Source organism: Dipodomys merriami, unplaced genomic scaffold (genome assembly GCF_024711535.1).
Source record: "Dipodomys merriami isolate MVZ:Mamm:240054 unplaced genomic scaffold, mDipMer1.0.p SCAF_840, whole genome shotgun sequence".
NCBI classification, from domain to species: domain Eukaryota; kingdom Metazoa; phylum Chordata; class Mammalia; order Rodentia; family Heteromyidae; genus Dipodomys; species Dipodomys merriami.
Genome location: NW_027206447.1, coordinates 215,935 through 222,733, shown reverse-complemented (window position 1 = coordinate 222,733; position 6,799 = coordinate 215,935). Strand labels below are relative to the sequence as shown.

The following is a 6,799-nucleotide window of genomic DNA, read 5'->3' as shown; positions in this document are numbered from 1 at the left end:
GGAAGTAAAGAAATTCATACAAGACCTAAAACAGAGCTTCAACAAAGAACTTGAAGCCATCAAAGCTGACCAATTAGAAGGAAAAGAGATAAAAAACAAAGTAGAGAGTCTTGACAGCAGGTTAGACCATGCAGAAGATCGAATCTCAGGGATTGAAGACAGCCTAGATATTATAGAGAAAGAACATACAACCATCCAAAACAAGTCCAAGAAATATGATAGGTCTATCCAACACCTGGAAAATACCATCAGAAGGCCCAATCTAAGGATAATGGGTGTAGAGGAGCACCTAGAAACTGAAGTTAATGGTCTAGGAAATTTGTTTAACAGGATCCTAGCAGAGAACGTCCCAAACATACAAAAAGATAGGCCTATTCAGATACAAGAAGCTTTTAGAACCCCAAATAGACCAGACCAGAATAGGACATCCCACCGTCACATTATAATCCACACAGGATCAACCCAGACCAAGGAAAAGATCCTTAAAGCTGTCAGGGAGAAAAGGTTAATCACCTATAAAGGGAAACCAATTAGAATTACCTCAGATTTCTCAGCAGAGACAATCAAAGCAAGAAGAGCCTGGAATGACGTATACCATGCCCTAAAAACAAACAACTATCAACCAAGTATACTGTACCCAGCTAAACTCTCCTTCATAACTGAAGGCCAAATAAAAACCTTCCATAGCAAAGAAAAATTGAAACAATACATCTCCACCAAACCAGCCCTACAAAAGATTCTTAAAGATGTCCTACACATAGAAAACCAACAAGAACGCAACAAAGGCCAAGAAACTGCACCCAAACTGAGAATCCAAGAACCTTAGGAAGAACCCAGCTTTCACAGCCCCCAAGAAGGTGGATAACATGGCAGGAACTCCCAAATACCTCTCAGTCCTATCTCTTAACTTTAACGGACTGAACTCTCAAATTAAGCAACATAGACTGTCTAATTGGATTAAAAAACAAGACCCTTCTATCTGCTGCCTGCAGGAGTCACATCTTGCCCGTAAAAACAAACATATTTTCAAGGTTAAAGGCTGGAACAAAATCTACCAAGCAAACGGCCCTCATAAACAGGCGGGAGTTGCAATCCTAATATCAGATAAAATAGACTTCAAATTAAAATTCGTGAGAAGAGATAAAGAAGGTCGCTACATACTAATTAAAGGATCTCTCCTTCAGGAGGATATTACAATTCTAAATACCTATTCGCCAAACAATGGAGCACCCAAATTTATCAAAGAAACACTACTTTCCCTCAAATCCCATATAGATCCAAAGACATTAATTGTTGGGGATTTTAACACACCACTCTCCCCACTAGATAGTTCAACTCGGCAAAAACTCAACAGAGAAACCACAGATCTAAACAGATGCATAGATCAACTAGACTTAACAGACATTTACCGAACATTTCACCCAGCAGCATCAGAATACACGTTCTTCTCAGCAGCACATGGAACGTTTTCTAAAATAGATCACATTTTAGGCCACAAAGCAAACTTGTCTAAATTCAGAAACATTGAAGGTATACCCTGCATTCTCTCTGACCACAAGGGAATAAAATTAGAACTCAACACCAAAAGCCACCAAAGAAAGTCCGGTATCACATGGAGGCTGAACAACACACTGCTGAACCATGAGTGGGTCACGGAAGAGATTAGAAAGGAAATTCAAATGTTCATGCTATTCAACAAAAATGAACACACAAATTACCAGCTCCTCTGGGACACAGCAAAGGCAGTACTCAGAGGCAAGTTTATAGCTCTGAGCTCCTACATCAACAAATTGGAGAGATCGGAAACTAGCAATTTAATGACACATCTAAACCTCCTTGAAAAAGAGCAGCAAGATAAACCCCAATCCAGTAGACGGAAAGAAATAATCAAAATTAAATCAGAATTAAATGAATTAGAATCCAAAAAAACTATAGAAAGAATCAACAAAACAAAGAGTTGGTTCTTCGAAAAACTTAACAAAATTGACAGACCCTTAGCAAACCTTATCAGAAAAAGGAGAGAACACACCCAAATTAATAAACTCAGAGATGAGAATGGAAACATCACCAAGGAAACAACCAAGATTCAGAACATTATAAGGGAATACTTCTCAAAACTTTATGCTAATAAGTTTGAGAACTTGACAGAAATGGACTTTTTCCTAGCAAATATTGACATGCCAAAACTAAACCAAGATGAGTTAAACCAACTTAACAGGCCCATATCAAGAATTGAAATAGAAACAGCAATAAGAGACCTCCCAGCTAAGAAAAGTCCAGGACCAGATGGTTTTACAGCGGAATTTTACAAGGCCTTCAAAGCAGAGCTCACACCAACACTCCTCCAAGTCTTCAATGAAATTGAAAGAGAAAGCTCACTACCGAACACATTCTATGAAGCCATCTTAACCCTCATCCCAAAACCAGGCAGGGACTCATCAAAGAGAGAGAACTATAGACCCATTTCTTTGATGAACATTGATGCAAAACTTCTCAACAAAATTTTGGCCAATCGACTTCAACAATTCATCCAAAAAATCATACACCACGATCAAACAGGATTCATTTCAGGGATGCAAAGCTGGTTCAATATACGCAAATCAATTAATATTATTCATCACATCAACAGGATCAAGAATAAGAACCACATAGTTATCTCAATAGATGCAGAAAAAGCATTTGACAAGATCCAACACACCTTTATGATGAAGGTTCTGGAAAAATTAGGAATCCATGGAACATTCCTCAATACAATAAAGGCTGTATATGACAAACCTACAGCCAGCATTATACTCAATTGTGAAAAACTAAAGCCATTTCCTCTTAACTCAGGAACAAGACAAGGATGCCCACTCTCTCCACTTCTCTTCAATCTAGTATTAGAATGCCTAACTACAGCAATAAGACGTAAAGGGGATCCAAATAGGGAAAGAAGAAATAAAACTCTCCCTCTTTGCAGATGACATGATCTTGTATTTAAAGAATCCCATAGACTCCACTCCCAAATGACTCAAGCTGATTCAAAACTTTGGCAAATTAGCAGGGTATAAAATTAACCCCCAAAAATCAATGGCTTTTCTATATGCCAACAATGAGAAAAGTGTGGCTGAAATTAGGAAAGCAACTCCATTTGTAATAGCCCCACAAAAAATAAAATACCTAGGAATTAACTTAACCAAAGAAGTGAAGGACCTCTATGATGAAAACTTTAAAATCTTGAAAAAGGAAATCAACACAGAACTTAAAAAATGGCAAAACCTCCCAAGCTCCTGGATTGGCAAGATTAACATCATGAAAATGGCAATACTTCCCAAGGCTATCTACAAATTCAACGCGATACCTATCAAAATTCCACCCTCATTCTTCAAGGAAATAGAGGAGGCAATCCAAAAATTCATATGGAACAATAAAAGACCCCTAATAACAAAAACGCTCCTCAACGGAAAGAACACTGCTGGAGGAATATCAATACCAAATTTCAAACTCTACTATAAAGCCATAGTAATCAAACCAGCTTGGTATTGGCATAAGAACAGACCTCAGGACCAATGGAATAGAATTGAAAACCCAGAAATGAACCTACAGACCTATAGCCATCTAATCTTCGATAAGGAAGCTAAAACAATAGAATGGAAGAAAGACAGCCTCTTCAGTAAATGGTGCTGGCAAAATTGGTTAACTACATGTAGAAAACTAAAGCTAGATCCTTATATATCACCCTGCACCAGAATCAACTCCAAATGGATCAAAGACCTTGAACTCAAAGCAGACACTCTGAAAACATTACAGGATGGAATAGGAGAAACCCTAGGTCTCCTTGGCTTAGGTCGAAATTTTCTGAATAGAGACCCGGAAGCACAACAAATCAAAGAAAGGTTGGACAAATGGGATTGCATAAGATTGCAGAGCTTCTGCAGGGCAAATGACATAGCTGGCAAGATCAATATAAAGCCCACCGATTGGGAGAAGATATTTACTAGCCATACAACGGACAAGGGTCTCATATCTAAAATATACTTGGAACTCAAAAAATTAAACCACCCAACAACAAATCCTCAAAGAAACAACTGCCCAATAAATGAGTGGGCAAAAGACTTAAAGAGAAGCTTCTCTGAAGAAGAAAGAAGGATGGCCAATAGACACATGAAGAAATGTTCAACATCCCTAGCCATTAAAGAAATGCAAATCAAAACAACATTGAGATTTCACCTCACTCCAGTTAGAACAGCAAAAATCAAGAACTCTAACAACAACAGATGCTGGAGGGGATGTGGACAGAAAGGAACCTTACTTCATTGTTGGTGGGAATGTAAACTTGTTCAACCACTTTGGAAAGCAGTATGGAGGTTCCTCAAAAGACTTCACATAGATCTCCCCTATGATCCAGCAATCCCACTTTTAGGCATTTACCCAAATGTTTACAAACAAGACCACACTAAAGCTACCACCACAACTATGTTTATTGCAGCATTATTTACCATAGCTAAGACATGGAACCAACCCAGATGCCCCTCAGTAGATGAATGGATCAAGAAAATGTGGTATATATACACAATGGAATTCTATGCCTCCATCAGAAAGAATGACATTTCCCCATTTGTTAGGAAGTGGAAAGGTTTGGAAAAAATTATATTAAGTGAAGTAAGCCAGGCCCAAAGAAGCATAGGACCCATGGTTTCCCTTATTTGCAATATCTGGTATAGGTATGAGTCAAGCGGAAAAGGTCAGATAATGTGATGTTACGAAAATGAACCCTTAAATATGTATTTTAATGTTTTCGTTTCTTTCATGCATGTGTTTCTAACGCATTTATAAGATTATTTCTTTGTTGCTTTGTATGTCCCTCCCCCACAGTGTAACCCCCGCTTTCACTATATTTGATGTCAGTATAACATGTGGAGGAGATGGGGACAAACAAGTCGTTTAAGGATTCAGGTGGACCTGTTGCAACAATGAGAAGTACAAAATGTCATGTCAAAACCAGCTTTACAATGTCGGTGTGGGGGGGGAGGGGGGTATAATTGGGTGGGGGGAGGGGGGTAAAATTGGTTGGGGGGAGGGGGGAGGCGGGGAAGGGAAGTGAAGGGTAAACAAAGGAGGAGGCTGCAATGCTTGGTAAGAAATGTATGCATTATCCTGCCCATGTAATTGTAGCCCCTCTGTACAGTATGTTCTCAAATAAAATAAAATACAATTAAAAAAAAAGAAATATGGAGAAAAACAATTTGGGACCAGCGAGTTAAAACAATAAACAGAGCAGCAGAGTAAAATCCCTTATAGATTAGAGGAAAACAACATTTTTTTTTTACCATGTGAATTCAGAAGACCAAGAACACTTAGAAAGTATCACAAGTTTATACCGAAAACCTTGCATTGATACTTTTTTATATTCTAATATATATTCTACTCCTGATTATTTATATTCCAATCTATTTATTGGAATAATATAAATTAATTTATCAAATTATCAATTAATTCTAGTAAGATCCACTGTGTGAAATATAAAATCAACACATATACGTATAAAATATATAATTATCTATAAGAAAAAGTTTTGCATTGTTCTATTGTGGTTAGGGAATCAAAGGCAACTGTTTTAAAGCATTATTCCATTACCTCTACCTCATTGTTTGGTAGAATTAGAACTAAAGCTTTACCATTCGAGGATGTACAGCTTAGAGGCAAGAGGAAACACTGTGATTAAAAAACTACTAATTTAAGGCCTAATAACGAGGAGAAACATATGGACTTCTCCTGGAGCTATGGAATATATTTGGTGATAGAAAATCAGTGGTGTAACTTCCTGCCTGGTTGGATGGTAGTCAGGCCAGGACATTAGGTAATCATGCATATGAACAATATTTTCACCTTCTTGGCTTTAGTTACTTTTGAAATGGTAGGGTGCAATAAACAGTTATATTTTGAAAAAATACCTTGTAGTCCGAACAGTTCTGTCTGAACTGTTCGTCTCTCTATAATCCCTTGTAATTAAGATTATTTTTGCTCCAGTAAGACAATATATGCTGTCAGGGTAAGACATTCTGGTTGGGCTGTTCCTACATGAAGCAAGGGTAAAAGGTCAAGGAGACTTTTGTGCCAGCAAGACCTCATTTGGGAAATTTTAAGCTGCAGAAGTTTAGAAGTAGCTCTAAGCAAGGCTTACTTTGAATCCATTAGCTCAACAAAGCTAAATCAGTTAATAAACAAGTACTTGAAAATCCATCACCTTTGCACCTATCTATAAAGGCTTCAAAGTATGATCAAATTTCAAATGAAAAAGACTTAAAGTAGTCATTTACAAAAACTTGCAAATGTGAGCAATCAAACAAACAACATAAGTTTTTTCCACATACACAGAATTTTACAGAAATAAGATGAATAGCAATTTTGGGAACAATAAGGTTTCCTTGTTACAAATAGGCAACCAAGGATATATGCCTGTCTTAAGATTGCATCATTAATTACTTAAGTTTATAGGATACTACATGCTTCAGCAGCACGTCTAACCGAATTACAATACAGAGATTTATATGGCTCTTGCACAAGGATGATATGAAAATTTGTGAAGTATTCCATATTTTTCATTATTCAGATGCAAGAAATGAAAAACAGTTATTCAAAAGTTGATTACAAATATACAAGAGTAATAATATGTGTAATTCATAGAAATAAAAGTTAATTTGACATCAGTGTATTCAATCTTCACCGTTTTAGAAAGGCCTTTACATAGCATAACCTTTATAAAACTTTTGAAATAAGATAACATTGTCATTTTATCCCAAAGAAATAAAATTCTATA

At 36.9% G+C, this 6,799-nt stretch overlaps 1 pseudogene; it reads left to right on the top strand.

Annotated features, from left to right (window-relative positions):
• Positions 1–6,485: 6,485 nt before the first annotated feature.
• LOC138820156 (U6 spliceosomal RNA) lies at positions 6,486–6,582 on the top strand (annotated as a pseudogene).
• The last annotated feature ends 217 nt before the right edge of the window (positions 6,583–6,799 follow it).